The 15,999-nt window shown below is 37.9% G+C and overlaps 1 long non-coding RNA gene across 2 annotated transcripts in view; it reads right to left on the minus strand.

Moving 5' to 3' along the window:
• LOC113924287 overlaps positions 1–15,999 on the minus strand; it is a 25,027-nt gene continuing 9,028 nt past the window's right edge. For both annotated transcript variants that reach the window (XR_003520622.1, XR_003520621.1), the window contains exons 3-6: positions 9,636–9,716; positions 7,350–7,610; positions 688–800; positions 1–567 (exon numbers count right to left, since the gene is read on the minus strand). This is a non-coding gene — a long non-coding RNA (uncharacterized LOC113924287). The remainder of the gene's footprint in view (positions 568–687; positions 801–7,349; positions 7,611–9,635; positions 9,717–15,999) is intronic.

Genomic DNA, 15,999 nt, shown 5'->3' on the forward strand with positions numbered 1-15,999 from the left:
AATTCCAAATGATACTGTGGGGGAAAACAGGGTTAGAAAAACAAGTGGGGAAAAAATGCAGTGATGTTGTATTCTAAACAAGTGCCTTATGTTTATTGCTGAGAACTGGTGTTATCAACCCTTTTCAGAAGAAAGGGTCCCTTGACCTGTATTAACATAGGAAAGTAAAGCTATTTTTGTTTTTCTTTATATTTACTACTCTTGTCATTTCTCATTTAAAAAATAAATTCTGACTAGGTTAGTTTACTCAGCTTTAATTAGATAGTTGAGTCCTACATTTTCAACATTTTCCTATATTTATTATGCACAAAAATAAATTGTGATCTATAATAGCATGGCTAAAAGTAGTCCCAATATTAGTGAATAGCTTTTCTGTGGGTTTTATCAGGCCCTTGTTTTCCAGTGATGTTTGTACTCCATGGTGTGTTGCTGTTAGAGCTGTGAAATGAAAGCTGTGATTTTAAGAGGAGGCCAGAAAAGTGGGGACTGGTTTCAGGTAGGTGGTAATACAGGGAATTCTCTCTCCTGCACAATTTCTAGGAATATTCCAGTTGCCATGTGTAGCATCTGTTTGGGAAAAGGTAAAAAGTGAAGTGTTAAATTTTCTTACAAGATACATATATATTTAGTAATTATCAGCCTTAAATTTTGAAATAACTCTTATTAAGAAATCAAAGAAAGACTGACCTGTCAGATGGAAGGTAGTCTTACTGTTCTAGCTCATGCCCCACTTTAAGTTACAGGCAGTCTCTTGATGCCATCCAGTGATCATCTAAACTTTGTTGAATCCACTGCCAAAACTAAATTAAAAACAAAGTCACATGAAATGGCTGTGTTACCCCATAGGGAGCTGAAACCTTAAGTTTTGTTCCAATTTTGATGACAAGAAATCTCACTCCTTGTAGCAATAAAACATTTTTGGGAAAAGGTTATTGTTCTTTATTGAATTGCACTTTAACCTTTTTTAGTATGCAACCTACAGGATGGATGTTAAAAGTATTGGTAGTGTGCAGGAGGTTCTGGAGAAAATGCTCATTTCAGTAAAGCAGAAGAGTCTCTTATGTACTGTAGGTTATACAGCTGAGTTAACACCGCTGCCTCCATCAAGACCTACTCCTTGTATGATGACATAAAGATGGGCAGGAGGAAAGGGAGCAGTAGGTGGTAGAAAGCGGGTCTTCAAGGTTTCCAGCCTCAGATTATCCAGTTGCCTTTGAAATGACACCATCTTGGAATTGTAGCCAGAAGAAAAAATCGGTACTGTTTAAATGAGAACTTTTACTAAATTGTCAATGATAGTTAAGCTTGCAGTATTAATGTTCAGTGCTCTTTATAGAGTTCTAGATGCCAAAAACAATACAGACTGTTTCAAGGTGGCCTGTAAAGCAAAAGTAAAGTTGACATTTGGCAATCTAACAAAGACTGTAATGTAGTTCTTATATTTTTTATATTAGGCCTTGTGTCTATTTTAACAGTCTATTATTTCACACAACTGGTACAATTCTTAACTGAAAAATAGTGATCTTGAATATGTGATAAAATTTTCCTGTGGTATAAAGATTCTGCTGTTGCTAAATGAACTTGGTCTCAGTAAGTACAAATTATCTTCTCATTTAGAAACAACATAGGAGCAAAGAGATTTTTGGAATATGATTTGGGTCCCCTCGCTTGCTTTCAGCTAATAATTACGTTTGCCTCCTGTGCATTGTCTTAACAAACAAGAAGCCACACCATTCTATGTTATCTTTCCAGTCTAGTTTCCTAATGGGCTTTTATGAACTTGCCACTTGTTTACTTCATCTGCAAGTTTATCAGGTCTGTTGCCTACTGCTTGATGCTTCATCACAATTGAGATAGGTGCTGGGTTTTCTAAAGTGTTCTTCCAAAACTCTATGTTTCTTCATTAATAACGAATAATTAAATTACCTACCACTTTTTCTTTCAAAGTACTTATTTGCCTTCAAGTAGTCAGACTGCTGGTTGATATCTTTAAAAATGAAAAGGGAGCCATTTAAAGAAGTAAACAATAAACATCTCCCAGATCCTTTCCTTTAAGTTCTGAACTATGAAAGGCAAAATACTAATTCTTCCCTTCATTAACTTTTAATAAATTTACTATGCATTAATAACAATAATAGAGGTATTCAGAAGCGTATTCAGCTAGCATTGTTTACTGTTAGCATAATTTGCTTAGATCTGATTAGAGTATTCCCATTCATCATCTTGTGCCTCTCTGTTGGTCTTCAGGAATTTCCTCAAAATACCACAGATCCATTATATTTTACTTATGTTGAATACATTTCTCACATCTAATTTTTGTTTTTTTTTCCTGTAGTTTGTCAATGGAATGGTTGTGACTGGACTTGTAGGAAGCAGAGGACTGGAGGACCATCCTCTTTTTCAGTTGCCTGTTCATTGTCGCGTAATTTGGCAGTGAATCTACTCATCCTTCATGTCTTTAGCAACCAGCCACCCAGGTAACTTCACAGCCAGTGGAATTAAGTCACTACAGAGATTGTCATTTCAGTAGTTGCTTTTCATCTTTCCAACAGTTTGAGGGGATTGGTAACACACACACCAACCACCTACCTAGAAAGCTCTGTTATCTATAGCCTACTATCTCTACTTTTAGTCATTACAAGTAAGGAGACACTGGGGTAGGGTCTGCAATGGTTATTTCTAGACACATGACGTATAGCCAGTATTAATCACAACCAGAAGCTGTTGTCCACAGTTGATCTTTATTTAGGATAGGCAGTTGAATCCTTTTATGTCATAAACTTAGCCCTGTTTATTAAAATCCCAGGGGCTATTTAAAAAACAAACAACCCTCAATAGCTGGGCCTACCTGCAGAGATTCTGATTTGAATGATGTGGAGTCAGGCCCGGGCATGGGTCATCATCACCTTTCCCCTGCACCCCCAGTGATTTTAAGGTGTATCCAAAGTTGAGGCCCACTTCCTTGATGAAATTTAAAATATTTTACAGTATTGAGTTTTTTCCATAGATTGAAGAAGGAAGCAACTATGTAAGTGCGAAAAGATTAACTTTACCCCCATCTTACATTAAAGGGGAAGAACTTAGGTTTGAATTTTCCATCAAGAGCTTCCAGCTTATTTTCAAAGTCCATGCTTTTTCCTGGTTAACCATGCTGCTACTGTACTACTGGAGATGCTAGCATTCGAAGAAAAAAAAATCACTTCATAGTTTGGTTGGATGTCCTGGTAACTTGTCTCCATCGAAGCAACTCATAAAACATAATTGCCATGGATAGATGCTTGAGTTTTTGAGTGGATGAGGACCAAAGCAAAGCATAGGCTTTTAAATAAGAAGGGGTACTAGATAGTACCCCCTGGAAATCCATACATACCGAACCCCCAATCAAATACCTGCCCCTGAAGGACTGCATTTTATATAAACAAGTGGGTTACTATTACAGATCTCAGGTGTGAAAGGAACCATGATTCTTAGAATTCAAAGCTAAATGTTGGCCTGTTAGTGTAGAACCAGGAAAGGAGATTTACATAGTACACAATCCTGTATCAAACCATAACCTGCTTTGTGAGGTCTGTTGAAATAATATTCTGGGTAGATAGCCCAAATCTATCCAATCTAGTGTTTTTCTTTAGTAAAAAAGGAATTGTTTTATAGACAAGCCTCAATTCTGTCTAGCTTGTTCTTGGCTGGTTAAAGGATTTGATAAATGAGTCTGGTTTTAATACTGTTCGTCGCCATTCTTGAGTTCATAGAGATGGATGATCTTCCCTCACCTTTGCAAACTGGAAAATCTAAATTGTTTTCGTCTCTTCACATAGAAGCCTGGCCTTATGTGTTAGTTACTTTTCTCTGATCTTGTGACTAAATGCCCACTTTGTGGCTTGGTACAATAGTGTGATGTAGTTGAGAACATAAGCTTTTAGGTGAGACAGAACTAGGTTTAACTCCTGGTTCAGATCCCTTAGGCAAGATAATAAGAATTTCTAGTTCATAGTCGTTGGAAGGATTAAGTAACATAGATACTGTGTAGAAAGTGATTAGCACAAGGCCTGACACATGGTAAGCATTCATTATACTTATATTTGCAAAAGGATGTTCTTTTCTGTTTTGTCAGTATTCGACTTGGTTATCCTTATTTGTTGACTGCAGTACATGGGGCCAGCATATTCAGGAAATAGTTTATAATCTTTTCCTAGATACAGCTCAGTTTTTTTGTTTTTTTCCCTAGTATTTTACTTCACACTTGGGAGAACTTTACATTGTTTTGCTTTTTCTCACAGTAGAGAAAACCACCTGTAATACCTCCATCCTTCAATGATCATTTTGACATTCATGGAAACTTTCACTAGTGTTATGCAACTTGATGATTTCTTGATGCTGCAGTTTAAAGTTATTTAGAAGATGTGGAATTAGGCCAGTCCCAGTGTCCTTCCTTCTATCTATCCAGTAGTTAATGAATGCCTACTACCCCCCAGGAATTGTACTTCATATTGGGAATAGATGACATAGTCCTTGCTGTCACATTTTTTTTTAAAGATTTTATTTATTTGAGAGAGCGAGAATGAGAGAGAGAGAGAGCACATGAGATGGGGGAGGGTCAGAGGGAGAAGCAGACAACCTGCTGAGCAGGGAGCCCGATGTGGGACTCGATCCCGGGACTCCAGGATCATGACCTGAGCCGAAGGCAGTCGCTTAACCAACTGAGCCACCCAGGCGCCCGCTCTCACATTTTTTACAGGCTAGTAAAGGAGACAGACGAATCAAGAAATGAGTGCAGCAGCAGTTTATAAACCCCTAGAGTCAGTACTCATTTCTTTTTGGATGGACTAGGAAAGCTTGACAGAATATTCACTAGAGCTTGGAAAGATAAAGACCAGTTTCTTAGATAATAGGTAGCATGTACCTAAAGGCACAGATACATGAAACATATATTCAGGGACTATGTAAACTAGTGAGAATAGAATCTAGGAAATGAGGCTAGGGCTCAGATTAAAGTGTGTTAGATGACTTACTAAAAGACTTGATTTAGCTTTGTGTAAACAGGACGGTTATTGAAGAAATAGGGAAGGGTACCTGAGAGAATTCTAGCAATGTGATCATGAGGGCGGGGAGAAAGATTGGAGGCACCAAAACTAATCACAACACTCAAGTTGAGCTAATGAAGAATAGCTGTCACTGAGTTCTTTCTATGTGCTGGGCAATGTAGCGAGCACTTTGCATTTGTTCGCTCATTTAATCCTTGAAGAGACCACATGACATAATTATCGTTCCCATTTAACAGAAAACTTGAGGATCATAATTTGCTTATGGTGACACAGTTTATAAGTGATAAAAATCTGCATTCAAGACCAGGTGTGTCTAACTCCAAAGTGCTTGCTTCTGATCACTATAACCTCTCACAAAAAGTGGTAAGGACAACAACAGTAAGTATGGGGAGGAGAGCAAGATACAAGAGATGTTAAGAAGGTGGGACCTACCGGGTGCCTGGGTGGCTCAGTCGGTTAAGCATCTGCTTTCAGCTCAGGTCATGATTCCAGGGTCCTGGAATCGAGTCCCATGTCGGGCTCCCTGCTCTGCAGGAAGTCTGTTCTCCCTCTGCCCCTCCCCCCACTTGTTCTCTCAGTCTCTCTGTCTCTCAAATAAATAAAAACCTAAAAAAAAAGGTAGTACCTAGATCAGCTGACTTGATGGAGGGGAGAAGACAGTGCATGGAGAAGTAAAAGTTAATGATGTCCAGGGTTTAGGCATGAAACACTTTGTCTTTGACAGTATCATTAAACAGTGAGAGCTGGGAAGAAGAAATTGAGGGGAAAAGAGAGGTCTTTTCAGAATGAATTTTAGGTGTTTATAGGACATGTAAGTCCCATAAGATTAGTAGGCAGCCAGGCATACGGGTCTAAAATTTAGAAGAGAGGTGACTTACAGATTTTGAAGAATTAGTTGTGAGTAGTGTAGCCTGGACAAGACTGCTCAGAAAGGAATAAACAAAGACGATGACTTGCAAATGCCAAGAGAAGTGGGTAGAGGAAGAGAAGCTAGCAAAAGAGACCAAGAAATTATTATCAAAAGGTTAGGAGAAGTAGAAGATAATAATGTCAGGGAATCAAAGTTCTTCAACAATTAGGATCAACAGGGTCAAAATCAGGTTATAATTTGCATCAGTCAAGGTGGTAACATTTTAGAGGTCTGAATATCAGATGTTGGTGAGGATGTTGAAAAACAACATAGAACTCTCAGGTACCATCTTCTGGAGTATAAATTGATATAATCATTATGAGGGCAACTTAGCAATATTCATTTACTAAAATTAAACGTGTGCATACCCCTATGAACCAGCAATTCCACTAGGATATATATACACACACATATAGATGCCCTGTAAACATTCCTACATATTTGCCAGAGAGACATGGAAGAATGTTCATCACACTATTGTTTATAATAATGAAATTTGGAAATAAAGTGTGACATAAAAATGGGTAAATTGTGCTATATTCATTTAATGGAATGCTGTACAGTTAAAATGAATAAGCCAGCATTAAGTGAATCAAGAATTTGGTGATTTAAAAAAAAAAAAGGCAAGTTAAATGGCGTATTATGTTTCTTATATGTACGTTATTAATGTAAGACAATACTGTGTGGTTTATGAATATATTCATTTAAAAGGGGTGCTGGCTGGCTCATTCACTGGACCATGTGACTCTTGATCTTGGGGTTGTAAGTTCGAGCCTCACATTGGGTATAGAAATTACTTAAAAATAAAATCTCTAAAACAAAAAATAAAGGTTTAAAAACAGGTTTGGGAATTATAAATACAAAATTCAGGACAGAGGTTCTCTATAGGAGGGAAAGGCACATAGGTACCTTTAATTTTTATTTCTTCAAAAATATTCTTAAATGTGGCAAAATTAAGTTTTGATGTCTTTGTTAATTTTGGGTCTATATGAGATACTTTGTTAAAATTAAGTAAAACTGTTTTATTTTTTATACCCCACTAAAAAAAATGGTAGATAAAAAATGCCTCTACAATTGAAACAGAATTTCCTTTTTTTTTTTTTTTTTAGAGGGGAGAGGCAGAAGGAAAGCGGGAGAGAATCTTAAGCAGGCTCCATGCCCAGTGCAGAGCCTGACATGGGGCTCAGTCTCACAACCCTGAGATCATTACCTGAGCTGAAATCAAGAGTCAGATGCTTAACTGAGCCATCCAGGTGCCCCAAATTTTTCTTTGGTATTTTTACTGATTTACCAAGAATGAGAAAATGAAGGGAAGATCACCAGGATATGTGACATAATTTTTCAGGGGGAAAAGTGGCTCCCATAATATCTGAAACATGATTACCCCTTGTAATTACCTATATGTATGTATAATCCCTTCTTTACGGATGAAGATACATGTCTCAGAGATGTTAAATGACTTGCTGAGGGCACCCAGCTGGTGGTAGTGCGAGCGCTGCGTTAGGTGTTCAGGTTACAGACCTGTCGATGTTAGAGCAGGAACTTGAACCCAGGTTTTTTGTTTCAAGGCAAACAAAACTGTCTGGTGTGTTCCTGGATCTTACTGTTTTGCTCATAGAGCTATTAGTGAAGTTAAGTCTTGTGTTATTTAGAATTCCCTGAAAAGAAAGAATTGTTGAAATGAGATACGGGTATTTTCTAAACTATGCATTTTTATACAGTATCTGTTTGTCTCTTTTGATAGATACAACATACTTTATGCTGACAGAGCTTTATGTTTCAAACATATCTTTTTTTTTTTTTTTTATAAGCCCCTGTTATGGTGGCATTTGGATTTCCTTTTGCAGTGAGAAAGTGCATCTTTAAGATGGTGAAGATAAGTGTTTAAGATCATTTACCAATTCCATAAATTAGAACTACCATCCCTGTATCCCTCAAGTGAAATACAGTGTCCTGCTAAAGAAACCACTCTAGTGGATAAGATGCCAGTAGTAAAGTGGTCAAGAGTTGTATGTTATAGATGTATTGATTATCAGAGATTGCCAGGCTTTCTTGTCTTTGTACCTGGATCATGTTAACCCTTCAAATCTCAATTTATCTCATCATTTTCTAGGAGATTTCAACATTCATGTGGATGATCTGTCAAATACCCAAGTATCACAGTTCCAAGGCCACTTCAACCCATTTCCCTTGGCCATATTCCCTACTTTGTTATAGAATAGTTCTGAGTGATTTCAGTACCCTTCTCCCATCCATATTACCCCCAGTATGCCTGATCTAGAGTCTCATCAAGAGCTCTATTCCTGTAATATTGCCTTCCAGTTTATTCTTGGTCCCACTTCCTTCCATACCTGGCCTTGATCTCTTAATTGGTCACATGACCTGCTCACTCACCAGTGCTTTTCATCCCCTTCTATATTTTTCCTTTCCTGGTATCTCCCAAAGCACATTTCTAGAACAGTGCTATATTCTGCCTGGCATCAATGCCCTCAACTCCCTTCCTCCTTGTCTTTCTCCTCTGTTACCCAACTCACAATTCTGGATCAGTCCTATAATATGCCTGGCCCTATAAGCCATTCAGCTAAGATACTAGAAACAATCATAAAACCACTATACTTTCATAATTTCCAAACTCTGTTTGGTAGTTAACACCACCATTAATGCTTTTGTCTTAGTCAGTGGTCTATTTCAAGCTGTCTCCATTCTCTTTAAACCCCCCTTTTACTCCCTCCTACTTCACAACAACATCAGTTGTTACTTCCTACTTCACAAAAAATAATGAGGCCATTTAGCAAAAAACCTCTCACAGTTATAAATTTATTTATAACCATTCCCTTATTCCCTTAGTTTCTGAGAAAAGGTGTTTTTTTCAAGGCCCACCTTTTCTGTCTCCTTTGGGACCTGGCTCCATCAGTTTTCTTTTTCCTTCTCTACAAGTTCCTTTTCATTCAAATTGCAGTCATGCTCAGATCTCTCAAATACCATGACCCCTCTCTTTTTACCATTTATTTCCCTCTGGTTTTTGTCCTCTATCTCTCCTTTCCATCTTATCTCCAAAGCATTTTGAAAGAGTCTATGTCCTCATCTCCCATTTGTTCAACTTGTTCCTTGGCTTCAATTCCCACCACTCTCTGGAAACTAATTTTACTAAGTGATGAAGGACTTCTAATAGCAAAATCTAACAAACAGAATTTGTGTTTATTCAGTAATGGTAATGTTTTCCCTCATTTTACTCAAGAGGAGTCACTCTTTCACCTAAAGTATAATATTGTAATTGGGGTATAAGGTAAGTTCAGATAGCCCATATATTCTTGGTTTCTAATTATAATACTTAGCAAGAAAGAAAGCCTGGCAATTCTCATTCCTTTCCAAAGCCCAGCATATTTTTCACTTTCTTTGTGAAACATTCCTCGTCATTTTAAGCCACAGTGATGCTCCTTTCTTGGAAATTCAGCTACTGTCTTACTACTCACATGAGAACATCTGATTGTCACAGCTCAAATTTGTATTTAGTTCTCAATGTACTTGGCATTTTTATTTATAGAGACCTTTGCTACCAAACTGGGTTTTGCACCTGGCACCATGTATTTTTCTTTCTTACATACTTTACTACCCCGACCATAAGGCCTTGCACAAAGGAAATGCTTGCTGAATATTTATTAAATGAATGAGTTTTATCTCACCTGGAAATGTATTATGAACACTTCATATATGCCCTTGACTTGATTAGCACAAGGTAGATAATTTCCATCATCAAAATCAGCCTGTAAGATACCAAGAAGAATCATATTTCCTTATGACTTGATGTTAATTTGTATATGACCAGCTAATGGATTGCTTCAATTAGTAGTATATTATGTTAGACAACAGGGTCGGGCCTGATATATGGCTAAAGCACAGGTTCAGGGACTTTTTTAAAAGTTTATCTACTGGTAATAAAGCTTGGGGAGACTAGTTCACACAAACATCTGAATAAATTAGACTGCCAGCTTAAATGTATTAACTTGCCACAAGAAAGGTCATCATACAGAGTGACTAATCACTTTGTTTTTTGTTTTTGTTTTTTTTTTTTTAAAGATTTTATTTATTTGACAGAGAGACAGCGAGAGCGGGAACACAAGCAGGGGTAGTGGGAGAGGGAGAAGCAGGCTTCCCGTGGAGCAAGGAGCCCGATGTGGGGCTCGATCCCAGGGTCCTGGGATCATGACCTGAGCCAAAGGCAGATGCTTAACGACTGAGCCCCCCAGGCGCCCCTGACTAATCCACTTTAAACAAGTCATAGGTCAGAAGATAGCTCAGTGAACCAGAATAAGAGACCAGAAAGTGCTCAAAAAAGATCATTTCAATTTGCATTTTGGACTATAGGAGCTTTCCTGCTGGAGCTTAACAGCTGGAAAGTCTACATAAGGTTAGAAATTAGATAAGTTATAAAAGAAAAAGCTAATACTTTTTAGAATTTGCCACAAAGTCAAGCAGATCGTGGGCCTTTAGAAATTAAATCAATATGTGAGTCCTGCTTTAGGCCAGACATTTCACTGATAAGACTCCATCCCTACTTATAGTAGCTGTATGTCATGGGCCATGGATCCTACAACCTAGAGGAAACCCCGTGTTTGCTAAGGAGCAGTATCAGCGTATGTGGTGTTTCTGTAGTCTCCAAGGTACAGGCGCCACTTGTTTTGTTTTTCATTTTGAATTTGGTAGTTGTGAGGGAAATTCAGAGGCTATTGGTTAGGTTCAGTGAAATTTTTAAAACAATTCATGGTTACAGGATCTTTCCAAAATAAACATCTTTACTGCTGTTTTTCTTTTTTTTCTTTTTTTTTTTTTAAGATTTTATTTATTTATTTGAGAGAGAGAGAATGAGAGCACAAGAGGGAAGAGGGTCAGAGGGAGAAGCCGACTCCCTGCCGAGCAGGGAGCCCAGTGCGGGACTCGATCCCTGGACTCCAGGATCATGACCTGAGCCAAAGGCAGTCGCTTAACAAACTGAGCCACCCAGGCGCCCTGTTTTTCAAGTCCTTATAGACCACTCTAATTCTTCTATGTAATAGCCAATACTTGGAAATGGTCAGAACTGAATTCACACCTCAAGGACCAGATGAATTATATCCCAGGGTTCTGAAAGAATAATCGATCCAGTAGGACCACTAAGGTGGCAGTAGAAAAGGTGGTCTTCTCAAGGGAAAGCCGTTTTCCATGTAAAAGACAGGAGATGGAGTATTTTGTTGGAAGGATGAGAAAATGGGTGAGTTTGTTTTGAATACACAGGCTTTCCAGAGGACGCAGGGAAAAAAGCAAGAAGAGGAAAGGTTTAGGAGGATTGCAGAGCAGAATGGGAGAGGATGGCCACCTGGAGAGTCTTGCACTGGGGAAATGCTGAGTATGATAGGGAAGTGAGGACTAATGGGCCTTACAGGTCTCAGGAAATTCCTATGAAATGATATTTGAGAACTGGCCCAAAGGCAAAGGCCTAGGGCATCAATTCTGAGGAAGGGAACAGTTGGCAACCAAGTCTCGGGATACATCTCTTTCTATCCTAGCTGGTGTTAGAGACATAATGCTACTAGCAACCTTTATTCAAGTTTCTTTCATTTGTTCTACCTAAAGGGAAGAAGAGGGGAAAGGAGGGCTCTAGAAGTGCTAGTTTGATGGCAGGAAGTTAAAGGTTTTTTTCATGTATTCATTCAACAAATATTTTTGAATGCCTGGCATGTGCCAATCATTGTTCTAGATGCTAGCAATACAGAGAACAGAATTAAGTCTTCATTTTCTTAGAACTTAATTTCAGGTAGAAAGACAGAATAAATATATATGAGTGTGTTTTACAATGCCGAGGTACGGTAAATGCTATGAGGGAAAATGAGTATAAGGAGAGAGTGTTTTGGAGGAGTATTGTTTAAATAGGGTGCCTGGGTTCAGCCTTTCTGAGGTGAGGAATGAGAAGGTGAGGCATGATAGATCTAGGAGGAGCATCCCAGGCAGTGGGGATGACAGGGCCCTGAGGAAGGAGTGTGCTTGGCACCAGCAAAGAACAGCAAGGGTGCAGCTGGAGCACCATAAGGAAGAAGGGCGCAAGAATGGTAGGCAGGAACCAGATCACAGAGGTCTAGTAGCCTTTGCTAAGGACTTTAGATTTTTAGTCTAAGAGTGATGAGGATTTCTTGTAAGGTTTTGAGCAATGAAGTGACATGATAGGGCACCTGGGTGGCTCAGTAGGTTAAGTGTCTGCCTTTGTTGGGCTCAGGTCGTGATCTCAGGTTCCTGGGATCAAGCCCTGCATCGGGCTCCCTGCTCAATGAGGAGTCAGCTTCACCCTCTCCCTCTGCCTGCCTTTCCCCCTGCTTGTGCTTTCTCTGTCTCTTCTCTGTCAAATAAAAAAATAAACTTTTTTTTTTCAAAAGTGACATGATATAATTTTTGGAAGAATAACGTTTTCTGCACACATCGAGGAGACGGTGGGGAGAAGAATGGAAGCAGGAAGTCCAGTTAGGAAGTTGCTGCACTAGTCAGATGAGAGAGGAGGATGGTTTGGACCAGGGTGGTCATTATGGAGGGATAAGAAATAGTTGAATTTGGGATCTGTTCTGAAAGTGAAGCCCACAGGACTCACTGATTGAAAAAGGGATAGAAAAGAAAAAAGAGTCTCAAACACCTCAAATAGAACATTGGCTAAGATATAAATGATTGCTTCAAATAAATCCTAGCCCAGGTATATGAAGAACATTTGAATTAGTGCATAATGCAAGGAGAAGGGACGAAAATGTATATCTGCTAGATGCCCATATGTCCTAGTTTTTTATGTCATATCCACTACCTTTGGTGATGTTATGATCCTTAATTTTAGAGATAAGAATTTTAAAATTTAATAATTTACTCATATCATAGTTAATGTGTGACAGCTAATATGTCTAACTCCAGATTGTCTAACACCTAAGGTCTTTTCACACTTACACTGTCCTCTAAAAATATAAAGCAGAAAAATAAAACACTTTCACAATACTGTACAAATTTTAAATTTTAATTTATTTTCAAGTAAGACGATACTTGAGAAAAAGCAGCTTTAATTAGATGATAATTCAAAGGTATATATTCATTTTAGGAGCAATTCTGAAAGATTTTTTGGGTTTTCATAGGGCTTCAGAGGGTAATGGTCCTAGTTATTTTAGACTTTCAATTTCACTTCTAAAAGATTGATCACTAAGTACAATTTTTGCATTTATTAGCACTTATGCCATTTGGTTTTTAGCACAAAGATGCAGCGCTGGAGACTGTTTCCCCTGAGAATTTAGGGGAAGCGCTAAAAGAGAGGGGGAAAGTTCATGAACAAGTCGACCTAGTGATGTTAACTCTAAAGCTGTGGTCATCAAAAACTTAAGCAGGGAGCATAGCATGGATAAAAATGGAACAGGGGAACCCAGGTGAGCCTATCCATAGTCCTAAATCTCTGACAGAAGATTCTCTACTATCTGGATCCTGGAAGAATTCAAAGGAAGTCTGTTCCTATCTGGACAAGATTCTTTGCAAGGTTCTGGGGGTCAAGCTACTTTGTTTCCTAATATTCCTCTCAGTAAATGTTGATACTTTCTTTTCATCCATGAGGAACATGACATTGGGGATACACTAAGAGCTGTCACCAAAAGCACAGAAGGAAGAGACCCCAGGTAGAGGAGCTTCCAGTGGACCTCAGAATGCCTGGCTCTGCCCTGGCTGTGGGACTCACTCACTTTCTCTGTGCCTCGGGATCTTCATGGGGATAAATGAGAGTAAAAACAGGACCTACCTCATAAATTCCTATGAGAATACAATGAGATAATCCATGTAAAGTACTTAGAAGAAGGGCTCAACAAATGCTTGTTAACTCTTAATAAGTTTCATCAGCAGCGTGACTTCAGACAAGTGGCTTCAAATTTTTGCTTTTAATTCCTCAGCTATAAAATGATGGCTGGAACTAGGTGATACTGCAGGTTTCTTTACAACTTTATGATGTGTGCATTATTTCTTCGGGTGATAGAAAAGAAAGAAACCTCTGTGTGGTAGCCACCAGGTGGCAACAGTGGAGTTTAACTGCTCTCCCATTTTGGGGAGAACTTCACTAATTTTTTGGTGTACAAATTCAAAAAACAAACAAAAAATTGTTTAATCATCCTTAATTCTTATTTCAAGGGAACTACTGTTAACATTTTGATGTATAACCTTCCATCCAGATTATTTCCTCACCTATATATGTAAATTATTTTTAAATTTTACATAAATGAGGATACTATTAGATATCCTGTTTTATAATCGGCTTTTTCTTTAACATAGGAATATATGCAAACAGCTTCCATAGTCATTAATGTAATTCTACACTACATAATTCTCAAAGGCTCTTTGTATCCCACAGGTATTTGTTTTTTAAGCCATGATTTGTCTGAACCATCCTCTACTTGTGGAACACGGATTGTTTCTGTTGTTTTGGCATTACAGACATTACTTTGATAAACAGCTTTGCTATATTATCTATTTCTTGGGAAAGATTTCTAGAAGTGGGATGTCTGGGTTAAAGGATATATGCTTTTTTTTTTTTTTAAAAAGCTTTTGATACAATTTGTCTTTTCCTATGTTTTCCTGTCTGGTAGAGCAGGTCCCTAATCACTACCTTTCTTCAGAATTTAATTCATTATTCTACAGCATTTAATTTTCCTGATGAAATTTAAAATCTTTTTGTCAAGTTTTGCCTTTCCCTTTCCCTTAAAACTTTAGTTGGGATTTCTACTGATACTGTGTTAAGTTTATAGATTAACTTGGGGCGAATCTGCATCCTTACAATATGCTTTTCCATTCAGCAACATGGCATGCTTCTCTATGTATTCACTTCTTCTGTCAGTAAAATTTGAATGTTAGTTTCCATTTAGTTTACTCCTGGATATCTTAATTTTTTTTGTTGTTATTAATATGATCTTTTTCTGCATTTTTCAAATGGCTTTTGCTGTATATAGAAATACTGTTAATTTTAGGATTTGTGATTTTGTAATTGGCCTCATTACTGAACTCATTTAATTGTCCTAATATTCTTCAATTTATTCATTCACTCATTCTGTAAATGTTTATTGAGTGTTTACAGTGTGCCAGGCACTGTTCTGGGTCCTGGAAATAAGCAGTAAAAAAGTCTGTTCTTAAGATCTTTATACTCTACTGAGAGGAAATACTAAACAGATAAATATATGACAGGGTGATAAGTGGTAAGAAGTTGGGGGAAGCATAGTAAGGGATGAAAAGTGACCATGAAAAATACTATTTCAGATAATGTGTTCAAAAAAGCCTCCTCTGAGAAGTTCAAGTCAGAGAAAAAACCTAAAATGATGTTGCTTTTCTTGGGCTTTTCAGGTAGCTATTTATATCATTACACCCTTTCTCACCTACAGCAAGATTTACATATCCCTGGAAGATTGTCCATCAGCAGCACCAAAGATTTAGTCTATAAAGGGAGCCTCCAGGGTTCCCAATATTTCTGGATTTACATAATACCTTCAGAGATCCTTTTAGCCAAAATCCCAACCAGATTTTAGAGGCACAGAGTTCAGTGTGCTCCTGGTAAGTCTGCTCATCCATACCCCTCAGATCTCAGTATCTTCCCACTTTGCCAATATAAACTGCCTAAGAGAACAATCTCAAGAGATTAATTACAGGCTATAAACTGCTTAAAGAACAATCTCAAGCTATAATTAGACCTTCCTTTAAAAAAATTATAAATAACCACATCATATCTCATATGCCTATTTGCCTCTTTTTACAGGTCAAGTCCATTTACAGATTCTTAACCCCAAAAATGCCTTGCTCTAATCTATCCTAACTTCCCATTTCTTCTAATCTATTTGATTCTTCTCTTGTGCTGAGGTCAATCAAATGCCCTATATCTTTAACAGTTTTTCTAAACATTCCCTTTATCTTCTTACTCTAACCAAAAACCTAGCCATCTCCTGAAAACATGGCTTCCTCCGTAGCACTTTTTTTTTTTAAAGACTTTATTTATTTATTTGACAGAGAGAGAGAACACAAGCAGGG

The sequence above is a fragment of the Zalophus californianus genome, chromosome 2 (assembly GCF_009762305.2).
Source record: "Zalophus californianus isolate mZalCal1 chromosome 2, mZalCal1.pri.v2, whole genome shotgun sequence".
Taxonomy (NCBI): domain Eukaryota; kingdom Metazoa; phylum Chordata; class Mammalia; order Carnivora; family Otariidae; genus Zalophus; species Zalophus californianus.